The sequence below is a fragment of the Armigeres subalbatus genome, chromosome 2, assembly GCF_024139115.2.
Source record: "Armigeres subalbatus isolate Guangzhou_Male chromosome 2, GZ_Asu_2, whole genome shotgun sequence".
Lineage (NCBI taxonomy): Eukaryota > Metazoa > Arthropoda > Insecta > Diptera > Culicidae > Armigeres > Armigeres subalbatus.
The window spans coordinates 276,685,384-276,708,485 of NC_085140.1; the positions used below are offsets into that span (position 1 = coordinate 276,685,384).

Consider the following 23,102-nt stretch of genomic DNA (forward strand, 5'->3'; position numbering starts at 1 on the left):
AAGTTCCTAGATTACCACCACTTCCGGACACAAATGTTATTCTTGACTTAGAAGGATATTGGATTACTAAATTAAGCGAATTCTCATACCATATGAGTTGTTTTTGGAGCCGAGATGATTATGGCCTTCACTGGTTTAGTTTTGGATGAAAAGACACAGAAAAAACACAATTCCGACGAGAAAAAGATTTTATTTGGTAGGGAACATAATTACCATAATAACGTCCAGAAAGTTTCATTGAAATCTGAGATGGTGCTGCCAGCTCCATATACGAGTTGGTGGGAAATGTGTCTTACACCACATTTTAGTGTAGCATCAGATCTTTCACAGAGCGTCGAGAAATTTTGCACATGCACATTTGCAAGTTAGAGCTATCAATTTCTCTGTCGGGTAGACTACGCAGTACGCATAGTACCAAACTTATATACGGTGACCAAAATCGTGTTTTTAGCGCGTTTATTTAATAGTACCTTTGTTATGTGATTTAGCGTAACTACGTCTTCGAGACATTTTATCAGTAGGTCGATGCGCGATGAAAATACGAACTTGGTGTCTTCGAAAAACTTTTTCAGGAGAACTTTTGCTACAACTCTCGCGAAGACATATACCGTGCATGTTGTAAAGTGGAAAAAATAAAATTTTGAACTCATTATGTGCATTTGTAGACGGATTACCCTGCTTATGGAACCACCCCACCCATTTTTGGCCCTTCATACAGGAGTTTGATGAAATACAAACAATAATATAATCATGATCAAATCGTTTGTCAGATATGGCCAGTGCTATCGGCAGGTGCCTTGCTACAATCATCATCATCATCATCATGTAGACGGATTACCCTAATTCCAGACTACGCTTACACATTGGGTAAGGTACCCCGGGGCAAGTGGGACCTAAAAAACGTTAGTTCAGCGAAATCGCTAAAGCATACTTAGGAAACAGGGTATTTCAGGACATTAACCACGGATACATCATTATATGCTTCCGTTGTTGAAGTGTAGACGTGTTGTAAGCCATTTATTCAGTTACAAAAATATTGATAGTGCCATAAATAAATTTACCTGTGGGGTCCACTTACCCCTTCAAGCGGGGCAAGTGGGACCTATTCTGCTCTATACTGTCGAACGAAACTAATTTGAAAAATGTAGATATAATGTTCATGTAATTTCTGAGTCGTAGTTTCAGATCATGGATGGAGGTTTATTGCTTGTAAGACTTTTGTTTTTGGCAAAAGAAAGTGATTATAATGTTAGCAGATATAAAAACAGGACAACAGCCGGTTTTCTGTTTAATTGTCTGTTGTCTGGCTTTACATTAGCTTACTTTCTTACCAAATGTGGTATATGGAAGAGATAAGCAAATCTTTGTTCACTTCCCAAATGAATGTTTCTCTGTTTAAAACAAATTATTACATAAATTAGAACTTCAATTCAGGCGATGTTTTAAATTTGTAATAGGGCGAAAGACGGCTTTGGCAGGTTTTGTTCTATTATTGGCAGGGGGGTTTTTGTCGACCAAATTTTATGAAATTTGGCCACAATATTCTTTGATATGCAAAGAATGTTCAGGCCAAATTTGAGCCTAGTCAGTCATAAAAAACCCCCCTGCCAATAATAGAACAAAACCTGCCAAAGCCGTCATTCCCCCTAGAACGAAATGACAAGTTTATGTCTTAAGCACTTTTTTTATCTGAAAATCTGTTAATCTGATGCGAAGTTTAAAAATAATAAAACACAAGACAAAACCTGTTGATCTATTGTAGAATGAATAGATTGTTTGCACTGTAAACGGAAAATTTTGCATAGTTATAACCATTGCTCTTTTCCATGAGGGAGATAATTTTCAGAAAGTAAAATACACATTTGGTAAATCAACTGTACACTACTTCTTAACAACTAAACCTACAATATCAATTGTAGGTTTAGTTGTTAATTATAGTACTCACTTACCCCGTATTTTCACTTGCCCCGGGGTACCTTAGGTGATTTATCATCATTTTCAAGGTTTGTATGTGTTCGTTCACTTAAATAAAGTAGTAAAATGGTTTGTAGGTCATCCAAGCGCTTCTTGAAGTGCAGACCTGCAGTTCAATTAACGTGACAACCAGCTTCTCATATCACGTTGATTGGTTTCTCATCATTTTCAAGACCTATTTTACCGATACCCGCGAGATAACGAACTTAAACCGAGATTCACGCAGCCCCGATCGGTGGAAAAAATTAAGTGTGCAGATCTTGTTTTATTTCCAATATACGCGGCTTCAAGGCAATATTATGATTAGGGTGACTGAGTTCGATTCTCCGTTCAGTAGGTCATAGGAATATTCCTCAACATCCCTGGCCATGGAGTATCATCGTATTAGCCTCATGATATGCGAATGCAAATATGGTAACTTGGATTAGAAACCACTCAGTAAATACTCAATGAAAAAAGGATGCGAAGCGGCAATTACTGCCTACATGGAAAACAACATCAAGGATGCAGATCTAAGAAACATTCAGGATGTTAAAGAAGTTTTCATGTGTAACTTCAAGCAAAATATTCTGGGGAAACATATTATTTTAAAGGATTGTAGATCATCCAAGATCTTTGGTAAAGAATCTTTTAAATCATACAAAACCTGTGGGTACGTTTAGTTAAGCAAAATGATCCAAAATCTAAGGAACGTTTCTGGCTAAGAAACCTGCCATTGGTCATAAGTTCAAGTAAGTATATCTGTGTCTACTTTTGGCTCCACTAAAACCAAAGCATTGTCGGTTTTCAGGCTCCTCTGGAACTACATTATGGTTTTAGGGGTCGCACACTCACGAAGCACTTATGGGGCAGGAGGATCTGTCATTTTCTTACGCTTCAGCATGAGGATGAGCATGAGCATGATTGACCGCCCACGGTTGCTCCTCCGTTATTGCCAGGTCAGCAGTAATTACACAGAAAACTAATAGATAATGTTTGGGACTAACATTATCTTCAATGCGTAAGAGCTGGTGACCAAAAATTAAGCAATACCAGCGCCGGCCGTGTCCGAATGCAGGTCAATTAAGGAATGGTTAGGAAGATGTTGACGTGATGCTCGCTTTTATGGAAGCCGACGAGTCATCTGCACTTCCACGAGACATCACAGGGATGTTGGATATATCGGGTAGGTAGTGTAGTAGGGTTCGTTTTGGTAAACGGAATGCGGGGTGTAGCGTGTAGTTTGATCAACGTTTAACAAGAACACAAGCGAACGCGCACTAATTAATTGAACTACCGACCGCACAAAGCAGAACCAAATATTTTGAAGATCGCGCGATCGTTCTGCGTGATCAACTAAACACGTTAGGAGGCGTCCTGATTTTTATTTGCTAAATAATTAACTCATCCGCACAAGGCAAAACAAAGTATTCCGATGATCGCGCGATCGTTCTGCGTGGTTTGACGAAATCCAAGTTTCAAAGTGCTCGGGTTTTCGGGGCACACCACTCGATACGGAGGCGGTGCACAACTGTCATTTTTGTTGATTTAGCTTTGCTGCGTCGCATGCGTGAGGAAATAAAAATGACAGTTGTACGTTGCTTCCGCATCGAGTGGTGTGCCACCGAAAACGCGAGCACTTTGAAACTTGGATTCCGTCAGGAGTGACCTTAACATAACACGATAGGACGCGCACTCACTTTAATAAGTTTCCCGATTTTCATCTACAAACAAACTGCATAAAACAAAACACAGATCATCTATAAATTCATTTTTTTAAATTCTAAAACTAAAACTATAATGAGGAATGAAAAACAAATCGGTTTATGCTAAAATTCGACGAGAGAAAAACAAAACATATCATCACTAAATCGCGGTACACTTCGATCCTCCATTTAGATGATGTATTCATTTATAAAACATAGAAAATAAAAAAAAAGTCATCATGACATGCATTTACAAGGAATAAAATTAATATAGGGTATCTGTTCCATCATTAATAACATGCTCCCACATTAATAACATTCGCAAAACAGGCAATTTAGGCTAAATTTATGTCGTGTTTCGTTGTTATCCGGCGTGCTCACTGCACGGTAACGGAGCGGTAACCTCAAAATACATATAAAGTTGGAAAGTAGTGGAACAGATATTGATAATGTTAAGAGGCAGATCTATAACGAGACGTTTGTTGCTTAACATAATATTAAAGAAAATGAATGAGCGGCATCCAAATATAGTTACAATAATGCTGTCCAATGAGCAGCTCGAAGCAGCCCGAAGCTACTCCCATCCCTCCCATGTCCATTTGTTGACAAAAAAGAACGAGCAGGACAAGAACAACCCCGATCCGCTCATTGGACAGCACTACACCCAAATACACAAATACAAATACACCCAACCAACGTCCTTCAGACCTCCCCCTTACAACTCCGAACAAGAACCCACCAAAATCCATATGAAAACCAGGCACATGCGAAATTTCCAGACTCTTGTATAAATATTGTATCCGACCTACATACAATCCTGCAAGAAATTCCTCACATATCCAACTCCCACACAGACCCCGGCAGGCTCCAACACAGAATCGCATGAAAATCTAATAGTCCGCTGGATGTAACATTAAAAGTAGAATATTGGATTGATCTCACCAAATTGATGAACGTCCAGCAAGTACGGAAAAACAGCTAGGTATTGAGTGACTGCAACTGCAACTTCGGCACCACCAACACGTTGTCCCGTTACGCTGGGATATGGATACTCTGAAGTAGTGCGTAACGGTGTAAATCCGGTCATATCGCCAGGCTCGGTACAACACTGAAGCTGACAATATGACCTCAGGTGTCAGGCGGCCCGTGCAGAGAGGATGAATGGTCCGGGGGGTGAAACAATTAGCCAGGCAGTTAACGGAGCCTGAATGCTGGGTAGACACTCTTCATGTTGCATTACGGAGTAAGATCTACCACACTGTGCTCTAGTTCGCACTATTCTTGTTAATACTGATGAGTGATGGTCGGAAGAGTATGGAACGACTATAATTGGCTTTTAGATGACCCATTTTTTGCTACTTTTCGATGGAGTCAATGGAGTAAATTGTGAAAACGTAACTCAATCTTAGGCTGGTTTCGAAGCCGACGACATGAATCTCCAAGCACCAGAGCGCTGATTAATTAGGAAAGAAGCGGATACGATTTTGGTGGATCTGCTGAACCCTCTGACTGATTAGAGCTCTGTGTAAAGGTGAGATTCGGAAATGCCAAACGCAATGAAATTAGATCTCTATACAAAAACGAATTCGGAACTCATAAGAAGAAGCAAAAATATGTTTGAACTTCAGTACCGATGCATGGTCAAAATCCGTATTATCCCACTTATTGTTGAGCCGAAACTTATTGAGGGGCGCGCCTTTGAGAGTTGGTGTAAGCCATTTTTCGAAGGGTATAAAAAGCGGTACCTTAATCTAAAGAGGCATTACATTAAGCTTGAGAAATATATGAATAAAAAATGACTACTTCATTTCTTCTCAATAGAAATGGAGCAGAAAGACATGCACTAAACAAATGACACGGGTATACTACAAAAGTTCAATGAAACGCAGTGGTTCATCCCGAAAAAAAAAACACGCTGGAAACTGATCACGAACTACAACCGGACAAGATGCACTACCGCGAGAATAGTTAAACTACGGCACAGATGCGTGATCTTCCTTTGTGTGTCCTATCTATTGAAATGTTAATAATTTGTCCACTTTCATTTAATCAAATTAATCAAAAAATCAGCCAAAAACCAGCTGAAAATGAAAGAAAAACGACACAAAAAACCAAACCTAAACGAACGGGATGGCTACTACGACCAAACTCACTATCATCCTTAGTTGCTCGTCATTTTCTTACACTTCAAAAAAAAACAAAAAATAAATGGTATGGGTAAAATCTTACATCATGGGGGAGATTTGGGGGGGGGGGTCGAAAGCCTCAGAAAAAATGCGTTCATAATTAGTGTACGACCCCTTAGTTCTTGAGGGATGTAGAACTCGCCTTTTAACTGCAGCGCTTACATATTTGCTGAATCTATATTGCTGCTTTGAGATTCTCCGAGAAAGTTTATCATCGAAATGTTTGGGCCATGAGCTGCTTATTCTCTATATTTGCATGAGCCATTTCGCCCTACTAGTGGTAGAGCCACTTGGCTTTCTTTTGACGTAGGACTACGTCTTTGTTTTCGATGCACGGATATGGGGGTACATTTAAGAACTTGTAAAATTCAACCATTTCGAAAAAAATGATAGCTTATTAGTCGATCATTTCTAGACCAACATTTGAAAAAGGGGTAACAGTTAAAAAGTATTCTTTGCAGTTCCTCGTCTACATACATAACATAATACATAGACAAAGAATTGAAAAAAATGGTTGTTACGCCCTTTTCAAATGTTGATCTTGATTTCTCAACGGATTTTTATGATTTTGTCATCAATCGATTGTAAATTTATCAAAGATTCTTATAATTTTCATTAGTTAACTCTTGATTTGTGCTATATTCTCAAACACAATTTTTGACCACAATCAGTCAATTACCACCTGATTGAACTCCCTTCTATCAGTTTATACCGATCCATTCGGGTTATTTATGGCATAGGCTGGGGAGAATGATTTGTAACGCACTTGCAAGGTAAAATGGCAATTTTTAGCGAATATTTCACCGTTAACAAAATAAACATATGGCTCCTAATGGTTTTGAGTAGGACGTCAATATGATATGCAGTCAGCCTTGTAAATTTTGTGGTAGTACATTTCCAAAAGTGACAAGCCCTACTTTTCTCCGTATTTATACGTCCACAGTTCGTACATCCATTTTTGTTTCAATCTATTAGCTTCTACTTTTTTCCTGAGCAGATTTGCCACAAGCATCACATGTTTGAATACGCCCAGCCTACTGTAATCTGCCTTATTTTATCAACCCACAGATTTTTGCATTTTTGTATTAAGCGCAGTATTTTCCGCTCAAACACTCTGAAAATTCGACAGTCTGCATTCTTTAACGCCCATACTTCATGGCTGAACGAATCAACAATATGTACAGACCTAGTTTTGTTCCTTTCTGAAGGCTACGACACTTTAGCTGGGTACGCAAACCGTTGAAAGTTCTATTTGCAGCCGCAATACGTCTTTTCACCTCGCAGCTAACGTCATTATCACACGTAACGAATGTTCCAAGTTGTACACAGTCGTCAGCAACCTCAAATTGCATACTATCCATTTCCACCTCTGGACTAACACCGTTTAGATTGCTCCGTTCTCTGACACCCACCAGGTATTAAGTTTTGACAGAGTTCTATTCTTTCAGTCTCCCGTTTAAAAAGCACGAAAGCCTTTTGCACTGCTCTGCGATCTATACCAATGATGCCAATATCATTTTTCAAAACCAAGGAGCATGTTAAACTTGTTGGTGATGCACACCAAGTTTTTTTACTGTATACGGTAAAAATTTTACTGACTTTCAAACAGCTGAACATTCAGTAATCAGTTCAGTAAAAGTTTGGTTTACTGAACGATCAGCAAATTTGGCAAGAAATACTCAGCTGTCAAAAATTACTGACTACCTCATCAATCAATACCGTAAATCGGTAAAATTTACAAATCATCGTCAGTTGTCAATTATTACAAACTTTTCGGTAGATTTTACTGGGAAATTCGGGAAATGAATGGAAAATCAGTTAATAAATAAAATAAAGCACAACATATTTTTCAATGAATTTTTATTATTTGTATTCGATACGTTACGTTGGCTTCAATAATGTCAAGCCCATTTTTAAATTTACTGCAAATTCATATAAAAAAACATAATTACGCTAGAGTACGCATCAATTTTTCGCCTGTCGTGGTCATCGTTCCTGCACCCACCAAGGAGGAGGAAAACAAAAAACTGCTTGTCTGAATGTCAAGGGCAGGCCTTGTGCACTTATTCCTGCATAGATCACGGCGAATACGTTCAGCACATCCTTCATAACTTTGGAACTTTGCTTACACTTTTAACTCACGAAAAAATCTCACTTTTTCTCCAAGACCGTAAATCTGCTTCGACTTCTGCGCGCATTTGATAGAAAATAGCTGACATTTGACAGATATGTTATTACTGACTTGTTCAGTAAAGTTCAGTAGGTTTTTACCATTTTTTCAGCATTCTTTCAAATATTTACTGAACGTTAGCAATTTTTTTACTGAAAAGTTGGGGTGCAATGACAGACCTTCACTTCCTGAGTTTTTTGGTAAAAAAAATACAATTGTTCAGCATAATTCACATTTGAATTGCTGATAGCTTGTAGTTCTGTGACATACATTTGTAAATTGTACTAATTTTACTGATCATTCAGTGAAAATTTCATTTCACGGATCAAAACTGTAAAAAAAATTACCGAACATTCAAACTAAAATTTGGTGTGTGGTTCCGTTTCTTTGCCCGAATTGCATAGAGCTATGTTAAATAGCAGATTAGAAAGCGCATCGCCCTACTTGACTCCATCTAACGTCGAGGACGAATCGAGTGTCTCACCAGATATTCTGACGCTTAATTTGGATCCATCCAACGTCGCACGAATCAGCCTAATAAGCTTTGTCGGAAAGCCATGTTCTAACATTATATGCCACAGTTCGTTCTATTCCACTGAGTCGTACGCTGTCTTAAAACCAACAAACATATGATGAGTCCGCAAGTTGTATTCCCGGAATTAATCAAGAATTTGTCGCAGAGTAAACATCTGGCCTGTTGTTGATCGTCCTTACCGATAACCGCTTTGATATTCGCCGACAAAGGTCTCTGCAAACGAGCGTAGTAAATAGAATTCGAAAGATTATCTTGTAAGCGGTATTAAGGAGTGTTATGCCTCGATATTTAGCACAATTGAGTCAGTTCCTGTGTGGCAGTGAAACAGCCGTTTACTACATAAATCATATATTTAATTGCTTTGAAACCATCGAAGTAGGCCTAATGTGAACCACAACTTAGAGTCACATCATCAGCAATCAAAGCAATCGGGGAATGTGTCGTCGATCACATTCAGTGAACAAACAGTGCGATAAGGTGTTCCAAGTGGCTCCCGCTTGCAAATAATCAGAATAAACTCCACATTTGGCGATCCTGCTGGATTTTCAGCCTTTTTAAAAAAAATGTAGTATTGAGCAAGCGGGAGCACCCATAAAGTAATCGAATTGTTTGTGCAAGTGGACGTGATGTGGTCAAATACTTGGACATTGGGTGAGCAAATTTTAGAAAATGAATTAAAACTGGACCTGTTATTTTCTGCAGATTTGAACCACTAATGAATCACGAGATTCAATTATGTTGGTGTATGAATGCGTCATTTTATGTACGGATCAATCCATTTTGTGTTGCGGCGCTTTTCTTAACAGCAGCATACTAGTTTCTTCTAAGGGAAAACAAATTTCAAACATGAATAAAACACTGGTGGAGAAGCCAGTGAGTTTCTATTTTACCTCAGATTCAAACTAGAATGATGTTCGAGGGTTTGCAACGAGACTGAATCACTACTGATTTCACTCCAAAAGTGACTTGAAATCGTTGGTCCATTCGAGAGCCGTAAAAAAAAATCTTAAAATGATGAAAGAATGAGATGTTAACTGTTTTATTCAATTGTTAAATGTTTCTACAACGCAGAACATATTTATTTTCTTATAGAAAACTATGAAATATGCATATTGTTTTAGATGATACAATTGTCCAATGCATGGACATTTTTCCCCTATTTTGAAACCAACTTAAGCAAATAGATGGACAAACTTGCACATAAAAACCCAGATTAATCCACCTACAGTGAGATTTTGACCCTTCCTCCAGACTCCATTATTTAAAACGAAATAAAACTACTCAGCTTCCTACGGCGATTTACTATGAAGGTGACAAAATAATTGCCTACCCAAAGGCGGATGTCATGGGTTGAGTGACAACTCAACGAATGGTAACTAACTGTACTTCATGCTGCCTATCTATAAGGCGCACCTCGGATTGATTAGCTATTGTGACATGATTAGTAACTATCGTAACGCTGGTTGCATATACTGTAGTCGTAATTTCCAGAGACCTCGATATTAATTAATCCAGAACTAACTAAATCAGTCCAGGGATGCCAGATATACAGACATGTCTGTATTTATACAGACTTTTGGTCTTGCATACAGACATCATGCAGATTACAGACATTATACAGACTTTTGATTGATCTTACAGACTTTTACAGACATTTGTTATCTTTGGAGGAAAACCGAAGCAGAAAGAATCATTAAAACCTGAGAATCTCCGATGATGATTTCAGTATAAATTAAAACCTAATGTTGCTTTTGAAAGCATTACGTAGGGAATCCTGAGAGAACAACACCAAAGAAAATCGAATCAATTTTTCTGAGGACCCCTTAATTTTTCGTTCGGAATTCTTGACGTAAGCCTGGAATATGCTTAAAATTAATTTTTTTCGAATAATTGTACAAACTTCATAAAGATTTTATAAGTAATTCGAAGGTGAACTTGGACACTTGAATGGTAGAACTTGATGTTATAAGCATCCGCTGACAAAATGCTCCACATAGTTGCTAACGTCACAGATATCGCAGATAGTACAGAAAGGGCTCCTGTCGAAATTATGCAAGGGCCGCCTGTGTCCGAGCCGGGAGATGATCTGCTGTTCTTTAAAATGGGAAACCTATGTCCACGCCGATGTGGTTCCTAACATTTTCCGGAGATAAACGGATGTAGTTGACCAGTTTTTGCCAGTTTTCTCAAATGATTTTCTTCATGCAGGTTTTGAAATCACCAAACGGGACGACACATTAATAAAGAAAAAAAAAACCAAACGGGACGGATGTCGTGAAATGTTGGCCCTGATGTCCGACTTCGGCAAGGAGATCCGCCTTGTTGTTGCCAGGCACTCCGCAGTGCCCCAGGATCCAAGGGAAGGTCGTGTTCGAGAGCATGTTCGCTAAGATGCTTTGGATCCTGTTGTGCTTAGGCTTATCACTCTGGAATGTGGAGATGGCGCTGGCAGAGTCTAAAAGTACGAGGATGGGTTCCCTGGACGGGTAGATGACGGCGCCGTGGCTGCTTCAGCTGAAAAAATGCAGCACATATCTGGGAGGTGGACCGAGATAGTGAAACCGGTCCCAGTGACCCCAATGCCGACTCCACCCATCCGCAAACCTGTGTTCATAGTTGTGGAAATATCTGTGGCTCCGACCTTCTAAGAGCCACGGAATTGTCACCCCTGCGGTAGATGGCCGCCAGCGCACGTTGCCTAAAAGGCAGAAGGCAGAGGCAGACTCGGCTGGTGTTGCGAGTAACAATTCTGAGGCGGCTCGAACGTAGGAATTGAAGGACCTCCTGTTGTTGGCTCGATGACGATAAGACAACGTCCGAACCACGTTGTCTCTGATCCGACAATTTACTTTGATTTCGCGGAAGTGCGAAAGGAACGAGAGTTTCCGATCAATGGAGACTCCGAGAACTTCCATAATATTTTTGTTAGAGATGGGTTTGTCACCCAACCGGCGGAATGAGAACATGTCCTCGAACGCATTTGCTGGTTGACAGAGTCTACCAAGTTCCGGACAAAAGCAAGGAGGTTGCCGGAAAATCCCGAAAAAAACAAATCTGACAATTGTTGTATAAGATCTGGGCATATACAATACTGTAAGCTTTTTATACAAATATTGTATTAAAATAATACAAATCTGTATTATTTCAATCAAGAATGTTAACGATCATTCAGTAAATTGCGTTCGATCATTTAGTAGTTTGTCAATAACATATTCCAGAAGCTGAATTTCAAAATATGTTGTATGGTGGACTTCTAATGCGAATGTTTTTCTACAACTTTGCCTAATGGTTCGTTATTAGAATTCAACTAATAACGGAGTTAAAGCGCTAGTTGCAGTAACTTAAACTAAATGATTGGAATTTTGTTATCATTTAGTCTAAGTTACTGAAACTATAGCTATAACTCCGTTGCTAGTGGAATTCAAACAACGAACCATTAGGGAGAGTTGTATAAAAACCTTCGCACTAGAAGTCCACCATACAACATATTTTGAAATTCAGCTTCTGGAATGTGTTATTGACAAACTACTAAATGATCGAACGCAATTTACTGAATGATCGTTAACATCCTTGATTTCAATACAACAATTGTATTAAAATCTTCCGAAATTGTATATGCCCAATTATTATACAGTTTCTGTAAGGTTCTTATCCAGAACTGTATTAAAATCTGCCATCCGCTGGTTGGGTGTAGAAGTTCTGATGAAAGCCTTGGAAATGTTCCTTTCCACAAACCTTTCCACGGCTTTGAAGACACCTCTTGTCGGAGAAACAGGCCGGTATATTGTGACATCTCGAGAGGAAATGTTGTTTTTGTGGATGGGTACAACGAGGCTTTTCCGCCATTCATCCGGAAAGATTCGATCAGACTCTCAGGATCAGACCATGCTTGGTTGATCAACCCCAGAACCAGATTTTGGCGGAGTTCGGAAAGTTTTTGATGATGAAATAACCAACCATATCGAGACCTGATGCTTTTCTATTACTCATTGAGAGGGCGAAGGCAGCTCTGAGGCGGAAAACGCAGAATTGAAATTGGTGTTTTGTGAATCCGGGGGGACTCGAAAGATGGAGAGTGTCCGCTGAATCTCAGCTGGATAATCGCTAACGGAAACTAAATGAATTACAATTATTTTTATTATACATTATTAATTATTTCATGGAACGAAAACTTATTTCGAATTTCAGATTATTGAAGCCTTGATATTCGATGATATCAAAAATGTATGGTTTGAAGTAATTTTTTATTTCCAGTTAACCTCTGAAGAAAAGATATTTTAGTTACTAGATAAAGATTGTCGCTTCGGTTCCCTTTGTTCTGCTGTCCGGGACATGTTGGGTACCAAGCTGTCAAATCGTATGGATTTTCCTTCTTTGACATTTAGCTCCCCTAATCCTCGCCAGCAAAAGATGTTCCGGACAGCGACGACAGCGACAATCTTTATCTAGTAACTAAAATATCTTTTCCCATACAGACAAATACAGACATTTTATTGAGATTAACACAGACATTTACAAATTGTATCTGGCATCCCTGAATCAGTCATTGATCTGAGCGAAACTATACCGGAGTAACTCTATACTCTATACCGGAGTAACTCAATTTAATGCACTTCCAAATTATTTGAAACTAGAAACAAATTTGTCATCTTATAAAAAAAACCTCAAAAAGTATCTAAATGAATAATTGAATTTTGTTATGAATTAAGATTTTAGTTTATAAGTAGATTTAAGTAGTAGTAGTTTAAAAGCTTGCTCGCTTGAATTTGTGTAATACTTTTGGAGAGGCTGGACACAGTTAATTTTGTAACTTCTACAGCTGCGATTTAATAAATAAAGAAAAAAAAAAAAAAAAAATTCAATAGCGTTCAATAATAACATATATTTCGCCTTATGGATGCCCAATTTGGTAAAACTAAACTTGTTCAATACCTTAAAAATGAGCGAGATTTTTACGGTAGTAAATTTTAGAATTTGCACACATACGCACACATACATGCATGCAAGTAATCTATTAGTGTCTCAAAACATGCTCACATTTGCTATCTAGCTTCCACTGAAGAAATTTTTTAAATCCCTTTCAATTTTTACGTTTTTGCTTTTCTGAGAAGATTTTTTTGTACATGCTTCTATATGTTGCTTAATTAAAATCATTTGTTTCTTTGAAACAAATCAGAAAAATATGCATATTTCCATGTCATATCATTTGTTATAATTATATTTTCAATGTCAAAGTGAATTTGTTTAAAATATCATACATTTTATTTAAAATTTCACGAGATTTCTTGATAGATTAATACGTAACACACCTGCGTAACGCATACAAAGTGAAATTATAGACACTTCCGAAGGAAGGGTCAAAAAAGGTAGGACCAAGCATACGTATAGGGCTGTTCATGATTACCTAACGAAAATTTCTCTGGTAGTGGTATCTTTTTTTTTTTTATTCCCGTTGTAATAAAATGTGTTGTTAATTAACAATAGTTTCAACTCAGACATGCTAAGAAGTGTTTAGTACGACTTAGTATTGTGCATATTTGAAAGAGCGTGAGTGAGTACGAGTTATTGTTATGATTTTTTGAATGAGCGCGAGTGGTGCTCGCATAAAGTGCTCAGTGCGACTCTGTGTTGCTAATCTTCGTAAAGAGCGCGAGTGGTGCTCGCATTAAGTGCTCAGTACGAGTTATTGTTATGATGTTTTGAATGAGCGCGAGTGGTGCTCGCATAAAGTGCTCAGTGCAACTTAGTGTTGCTAATCTTCGTAAAGAGCGCGAGTGGTGCTTGCATGAAGTGCTCAGTACGAGTTATTGTTATGATGTTTTGAATGAGCGCGAGTGGTGCTCGCATAAAGTGCTCAGTGCAACTTAGTGTTGCTAATCTTCGTAAAGAGCGCGAGTGGTGCTCGCATAAAGTGCTCAGTACAAGTTATTGTTATGAATTTTTGAATGAGCGCGAGTGGTGCTCGCATAAAGTGCTCAGTGCAACTTAGTGTTGCTAATCTTCGTAAAGAGCGCGAGTGGTGCTCGCATTAAGTGCTCAGTACGAGTTATTGTTATGATGTTTTGAATGAGCGCGAGTGGTGCTCGCATAAAGTGCTCAGTACGAGTTATTGTTATGATTTTTTGAATGAGCGCGAGTGGTGCTCGCATAAAGTGCTCAGTGCGACTCTGTGTTGCTAATCTTCGTAAAGAGCGCGAGTGGTGCTCGCATTAAGTGCTCAGTACGAGTTATTGTTATGATGTTTTGAATGAGCGCGAGTGGTGCTCGCATAAAGTGCTCAGTGCAACTTAGTGTTGCTAATCTTCGTAAAGAGCGCGAGTGGTGCTCGCATGAAGTGCTCAGTACGAGTTATTGTTATGATGTTTTGAATGAGCGCGAGTGGTGCTCGCATAAAGTGCTCAGTGCAACTTAGTGTTGCTAATCTTCGTAAAGAGCGCGAGTGGTGCTCGCATAAAGTGCTCAGTACAAGTTATTCTTATGAATTTTTGGATGAGCGCGAGTGGTGCTCGCATAAAGTGCTCAGTGCAACTTAGTGTTGCTAATCTTCGTAAAGAGCGCGAGTACGAGTTATTGTTATGATGTTTTGAATGAGCGCGAGTGGTGCTCGCATAAAGTGCTCAGTACGAGTTATTGTTATGATTTTTTGAATGAGCGCGAGTGGTGCTCGCATAAAGTGCTCAGTGCGACTCTGTGTTGCTAATCTTCGTAAAGAGCGCGAGTGGTGCTCGCATTAAGTGCTCAGTACGAGTTATTGTTATGATGTTTTGAATGAGCGCGAGTGGTGCTCGCATAAAGTGCTCAGTGCAACTTAGTGTTGCTAATCTTCGTAAAGAGCGCGAGTGGTGCTCGCATTAAGTGCTCAGTACGAGTTGTTGTTATGAATTTTTGAATGAGCGCGAATGGTGCTCGCATAAAGTGCTCAGTGCAGCTTAGTGTAGCTAATCTTCGTAAAGAGCGCGAGTGGTGCTCGCATAAAGTGCTCAGTACGATCAGCTTGCATAGCGTATTTGCGGTATCTAGTCAGTGTAAACATTATATTTAGAGAACTCATATCTGGAGAACAACACAATTTTACAAACTGAATTCAACTTCGTCTCACAGTTGTTAAGTGATGTATGTAGTATGTGCCACATACAGTAAACGGGTTTATATTTTGGTTTCTTATAGGCATAATAAAAATACAAAGTTTTCATGTTTTTCATTGAAAGTCAATTCAAATGACAATTTTTTTTCACATAAATTCCTGAGAAGAGGGGAAATGTGTGGCAGTGAAACAGTACTTGCCGTTTACTACATAAATCATATATTCAATTGCTTTGAAACCATCGAAGTAGGCCTAATGTGAACCACAACTTAGAGTCACATCATCAGCAATCAAAGCAATCGGGGAATGTGTCGTCGATCACATTCAGTGAACAAACAGTGCGATAAGGTGTTCCAAGTGGCTCCCGCTTGCAAATAATCAGAATAAACTCCACAGTTCCCTATCTTGTGTATTCCTTATACTTGGTCTTAACATTAAAAGTTCAACCTGTGTATATACGGGTTAACTTCCCTCAAGGTGCTGGTTGATTTCCATCGGTCGCTGAACGAACACAATTATCTTATCCGCCTATCCTGAACCTAAACTGAGCTCCAGCGCATTTCAAAATGTTCTGCTTCTAGCATTCGATCACTACACATTAATCCGCAAAGTGCTCCCATTCTTATCACTGCACGACTCGCAGCACTCCGCCGTTTCCAGGCAGCGTTCCTTATCCTGAAAGAAGCAAGTTTGCTGTCTCCGTTTCCGTCTAAACGCTGCCTTTTTCTTCTCCAGAAACTATCTGCATTCTTCGTCAACCCACTCATTCCATAAACTTCGTCCCATGCATACCCGAAGTTGCTCTCCTTGGCGTTGCTAATGGCTGCTTTAACTGTTCTCCAGCAGCTGTCAAGAGGGGCTCCATCATGCTCCGGCAACGCTGCCTCGCTGCATTGACGACATCTGGCTGTTTCAGTCGTATTAAGGAGGTTATCAGTAACGAACATTGTTGATGACGGATAGTTTTGGGACGCATTCTAATCATCATCAGATTGTGTTCAGTGTCGAAGATAGCGCCACGATAGGTCCTGCCTTTTACAATGTCAGGTAAGTGGTCCATCCATCAATCAGAACGTGGTTGATTTGTAATTCTGACTGCAGTCCAGGCCAAGTTCCAGTTGGAATGTACATAGAGCCGTTGAAGAATAAGAACAAATAGTAGGGCCAGACACCAAACCCTAAGAATTTCCGGAAGGCCATAGTGAATAGTTCTGTTTAGAGCTCAGCAGAGCGGACACTCGGGCAATGATCAGCCGCCTCTAGCATAAAGACAGACGCTATCATGAGCCGTACTTCCTTGTTAGACAGACGCTCGATCAAATTAGCACAAGAGGTTAAGGACCACTCAATGGAGCCTATTACATTCTTTTGAGTAAACGACGTAACTGTAATACTCTTTTAGCATCTTCCGACAACATATTCTGCTAATAATGGATCAGAAAATAAACTGATCTTATTGCGCATTGGAACCAGTGTTTTGGGTTCCTTCAACCATTCATCTTCATAATTTCGTCATTGTTCCCATTTTTTCTATTTTCACAGCATCTGATTTCCTCTTCAGTATATTCTGAATAGCTCAATTTTCCGACAGTTTTCATAGAAGTGCAAAGAAGGATCTTGACTTTTCTCAACATTAATTCAACTAAAATAATATAGTCGAATCAAATGTTATACGTTGCAATATTAACTTTGGCTTTTGAAATAATGCGAATGCTTTGTTGCTATAAAACAATCACAAAATATGACTCTGTAAATATGTAATCAGGGCACCTACCTTATTTAATTGTACTGACTAGCTCCAATTAAGTACGCTACATAAATTTAAAAAAGTCCATTGCTCATCTCTCCTGTATGATCCAATATCACGCTATCTGAAAAAGGAAAAAAAAATGGAGACTGTAAGTGAACTATCCTAAAGTCATGTATATGACTAATATTCAATCAACTTTTTCCCCATTGGCCGTCTCGATTCGTACAATTGGATGAATAATTTTGTTTCCATTTGAGCAAATTAAAATAAAACCAATTAATGCACCGCCACTACGTAACAACATCGAATTTCCACTGAACGATATAAAAAACACACACACACGAACACAAATGAATAATGGTAAACATCACCTATCACCCGGAGACAAACGATAAATAATTGCATTAAAATTTGTATCGATCCGCTTTGTTCCCGTCATCCCGCAAGGACCTCATCCCATAGCAGCTAACTGTTGTGGTGTGTGAACTCTGTAACGGTACCCACACGTTTTAATTGAGTGAGATAAATTTAATGTTAACCTGTAATTGTAATGTGATTGTAGATTTGTAGAACAAAGCCACTCCAGTATTTTTTCAAGAGTACGAATAATAATATTTTATCTAATAAAATTTACATTCAAAGCCGCCCTCATAATGTTATTAGCACTTTTAACGGTCCAGGGATCTTTGCTTGAAAAAATCCTTGAACACACATTCAAGCGACTGTTTTTTTCATATTAACTCTAATTCTAGGATAACCTCAGAATATTTTGATTAGTTTTTAATCGAAATCCATTGTTCAATGCTTACTCCGGAAATCCACATTATAATTTATTTCAATCTTTCCAACGGAATTACATTGAAGGATTATTTTTGTATTAAAAACATAAGCCTCCCGAATACTTGCAGTTCCCTGCTTTTGATGAGTATATACAAGTAGAAATACCACAACACGTCCAATCTGTGATAGTGAACCGCCAAACATAATAAAACATTTGAAATTATTATTATATTTGCCACGTTTTTCCGTGATGTTGCAACAGGCTTGCTTGGAAGCCCCCTTAAGGGTGGCTCGTAAGTCTACTTTCAGGAGGATCCGAAGTCTCTATTCAAGAAGTTCGGAAATCTCCGTTCAAAAGACGTTTGAACAGGCCTGGAAGACCTTTTTTAAAGAACCTCGAACGTCTTCTCTCAAAAGGCTAGGAAGTCTTCTTTCTAGAGGCTCGGAAGTCTTTTTCCAAACCTTTCTTCAAGAGGCTAGCTAGCCTTCTTTTAAGGAGCTCGGAAGCCCAATCTCAAGAGATTTTATTATTTGAGACTTTATTTACGCGATTTTCCGATAGTAATAACAGGTTCATCATGGACTCCTATCAAGAGGCTCGGAAGCCTCCTTTCAAGAGGCACGGAAGCCTCCTTTAAAGATGCTCGGAAGCATTCTTTCAAAAGGCTCGGAAGCCTCCTTTAAATATTCACGGAAGCCTCTTTTGAAGAGGCTTGGGAGCATCTATTCCCTTCGAAGCCTACTCTGTAAAGAAATAAATGAACTTAGTTTTGACGACTCGTCAAACGCCTGCAATTTGGTTCAAACCATGGTTGGATACCCTAACTATTATTTCGTGTTTGCCTTTCTCGTACAACTAAGTTGTACCGAAAGGCTATTATTTCACTCCAAAATTGAACTTTTTATAGAAGTCTCGGAGACCCATGATGTTATATACCAATCGACTCAGCTCGTCGAGCTGAACAAAATGTCTGCCTGTCCGTGTGTATGTGTGTGTGTGTACATGAAAACCGAAAAACATTAGCTACTTTTTCGTATAGTAATTCTTAACCGATTTTCTCGCAACAAGTTGCATTCGAAAGGGGACAAAACCTTGTTGATCACTATTGAATTTGATAACGATCGACCATTGCGTTTAAAAGTTATTAAGAAAATGGAATCGATCTATATAAGCGCCATATAAGGTTGGTGTCTTGGCTAAATGCGAGAAAGGCAGTATAGCCACTTGGTGAATTAAGTTGGGTATTGTTATAATGTTTAATGTTTAAAAGATGTTTTACGAGTGACAGCGTCGGTATGCGTTATAAGGTTAATGAGACAGGTTCATTGTGCTCTGTACTGTTGTTGACTCTTCCGCAACGCTAGCCGCCAGCTTCCGAAATTAATGACAACGATGATGAGCAACGCATTTGCATATACAATAGGGTATGATCATTTTAAAACATTCTTCATTATTTCTATAGTAGTCTATAAAACTAATTGTGGAGCTTTGCCCAAATGTGTTTAATATAATACCATGTGCTTAGTTGATTCCTTTTTTTTAAGAAATCTAGTACCTACTTTGACTTTAGAGAGAGAAACGTTTTGAGAAGCAATACAAAATAACGCTTGTAGAGAAAATGTTACCATGTTGTTATGTTAAACATCTTTCAATTTAGATTTGGGTCTTACCTCGGTAATAATTCAGTTCGGCACTCCACTATGATTACGCGTATTCAACCTTGTAGTTGACCATAAACATAACAATTATTATACTACAATTGAAATCATGTCGTGTAACGAATATATCCACCCTAATGTCAAGTTGGAATCGAATCACGCCATAATGTTCCGACCAGTAATTCCACCCAGGACCACGAGGACGTCAGATACCCGGAATTATAATCAAATTTTGCCCCCGTTCCGCATCGCTTGGAAAGTGAAAGAGGGAGCTGGGGAAATGCAGAATAGTGGAAGGGGTGTCATTGTTCGAACCTGATTCGTGAGCGAAAAAAAAGGATCAATTATGCCACCAACCCGACCCGACCATTGGAGCGTGCAGCGAGTCCCCACAGCAGTGTCCTCGTCGGTGGCATATTTTATAATCCTGGTTACCGGTGGACTGTCACTTCCCGATACTACACCCAGTCAGCCAGCGCGTGCGGAGATAGCTGGTTGGAAATAAACCCTGGGGCTGTGAGCTCTGACAACGGAGCTTCCGTTGCTGCGACAGCAATCGCGGAATTATTTTTAATGTCATAATTACTCGCTTTTAATTGCGAGTTAACTGAATTCGATCAATAACTGAATTTTTTTGACAGTGCAAACAAATCGCGAATGGGAGAGAAATTGGATCATCTAAACTGAAGCTATAATCTAGAATTTTTTAAGAAAGTTAATAGAAAGTTAATTAAATGCATTTCAAAGCATTTTTCAATTCATCAGTGTTGCAATCTGGAATCTTAATCTTAATCAGCACAGAAAACAAAAATAAACATAAAAACTTTTAAAACTTTATTAAATACGAAAACCCAAAAGTTTAGAAATCTAACAACTAGAAAATTAAAACAAGCAAATTTAACAATATCCAAAAATCTAATAATCTGAAAATCTAAAAATCTAAAAATCTGATAATCTAAAAATCTTAAAACCTTCAAATCTAAAAATCTAAAAATCTAAAAATCTGAAAATCTCTAAAAATCTAAATATCTAAAAATCTAAAAATCTAAAAATCTAAAAATCTAAAAATCTAAAAATCTAGAAATCTAAAAATCTAAAAATCTAAAAATCTAGAAATCTAAAAATCTAAAAACCTAAAAATCTAAAAATATAAAAATATAAAAATCTAAAAATCTAAAAATCTAAAAATCTAAAAATCCAAAAACCTGGAAATTTTAAAATCTAAAAATCTGAATATCTATAAGAATCCAAGAATCTAAGAATCTTAGAATCTAAAAATCTAAAAATCTTAAAATCTAAAAATCTAAGAATCTAAAAATCTAAAAGTTTAAGACTTTCAAAAAAAATCTGAAGGTTTAGAAATCTAAAATCTAAAAAACTGAAAATCTAAAAATCTAAAAAATTACAGATCTTAAAATAAAAAAATCTTAAAATTTAAAAATCAAGGGATCTGACAAAGAATTAAAATATGGAAATTGAACAATCCAGAAATCTGAAAATAAAAATCAAAAAATCTAAAAATCTGAAAATCTAAAAATCAAAAAATCAAAAAACCTAAAAATCAAAAAATCAATGTCAAAAAATCTATTAATCTGAAAATCCAGCAATCTAAAAATCTAAATATTTAAGCATCTAAAAATCTAAAAATATAGAAATCTAAAAATTCAAAAATTTTAAAAACTGAAAATTTAAAAATTAAAAAAATCTGAAAATCTAAAGATTTAAAAATTTAAAAAATCTGAAAATCTAAAGATTTAAAAATTAAAAAAATCCAGAAATTTAAAAATATATTAATTTAAAAATCTAAAAAAATAAAAATCTTAAAATCCTAGAATCCAAAAAATTTAAAATAAAAAAATCAGAAAAATCTGAAAATCTAGAAAACTAACAGATCTAACAACTTCAGAACTAAAATAAGGAAACGCAATAAACCAGAAATTTAAAAATTGAAATCCAAAAATCTAAAAATCTAAAAATCAAAAAATCTTGAAATTTAAAAATCTAAACAAAATCTTAAAATTTAAAAACTTAAAACTAAAAATCCTAAAATCTTGAAATCCAAAAATCTAAAATCTAAAATCTACAAATCAAACAATTTAAAAATTTAAAAATCTAAAACCACAAAAAATCCACATAAAAAATTTTAAAATCTGAAGATTTTGATTTCTAAAAATCTGAAAATCTAAAAATATAATAAACTGAAAAACAAAACAAAAATAGAGATCTAAAATATTAAAACCTAAAGCCCCAAGATCTAGAAATCTAAAAATATAAAAATCTGAAGATTTTAAAATCTATAAATCTGGAAATCTAGAAATATAAAAATCTAAAAATATAAAATCTAAAAATCTAAAAACTTAAAAATTTAATATTCCAAAAATCTAACAACCTAAAAATCTAAAAATCTGAAAATTGGATTTTAAAATTTTTGGATTTCAAAATTTTTAGATTTTTAGATGTTCAAATTTTTAGATTTTGAGATTATAAGATTTTTAGATTTTTTCAATTTTTGAAGTTTTAGATATTTAGATTTTCAAATTTTTAAATTTCAATATTTTAAGGTTTTCAGATTTTAAAATTTAATATTTTTTTGATTTTCAGATTTCTGAACTTTTAAAATCTGAAAATCAAAAAAATATAAAATTTGAAAATCTAAATATCTAAAACTTAAAAAATTTAAAAAATCTAAAAATCTAATAATCTCAAAATCTTAAAAATTTAAAAATCTAAAAATCTTAAAATCTGAAAATGTAAAAATCTATATAGGGGGAATGACGGCTTTGCCAGGTTTTGTTCTATTATTGTCAGGGTTTTTTTATGACTGATAATGCTCAAATTTGGTCTAAACAATCTTTGCTTATCAAAGAATATTGTGGCCAAATTTCATAAAATTCGGTCGACAAAAACCCCCCTGACAATAGTAGAACAAAACCTGCCAAAGCCGTTTTTTCCCCTATTTAAAAATTGGAATTTTAAAAATACGTGCTATTTATTATAAAGAAATGAGCTGTGGCAGATAATATCTGAACATCGTTTTCCGGCGAAACTGATCAGACTGACTCGTGTAACGCTGGATGGCTCTAAATCAAGTATTCAGATTGCAGACGAAGTGTCAACCTCGTTTATGACCTTAGAAGCATTGAAGCAGAGTGATGCACTTTCGAATTGCACTTGAGGGCGCTATTAGGAGATTTGGCGTGCAGAGGAACGGCACTATTATCACACGGTGGCATATGCTCCTGGGCTTTGCGGACGACTCCGACCTCATTGGAATCGATT

General features: G+C 37.1%; 1 protein-coding gene across 1 annotated transcript in view; it reads right to left on the reverse strand.

The window, feature by feature from the left end:
• Positions 1-23,102, reverse strand: part of LOC134212280 (protein gustavus-like) — a 748,069-nt gene that overhangs the window by 466,908 nt on the left and 258,059 nt on the right. The window contains exon 4 of the mRNA XM_062689991.1: positions 17,409-17,505. The gene's annotated coding sequence lies outside the window, so the exon portion shown is untranslated. The remainder of the gene's footprint in view (positions 1-17,408; positions 17,506-23,102) is intronic.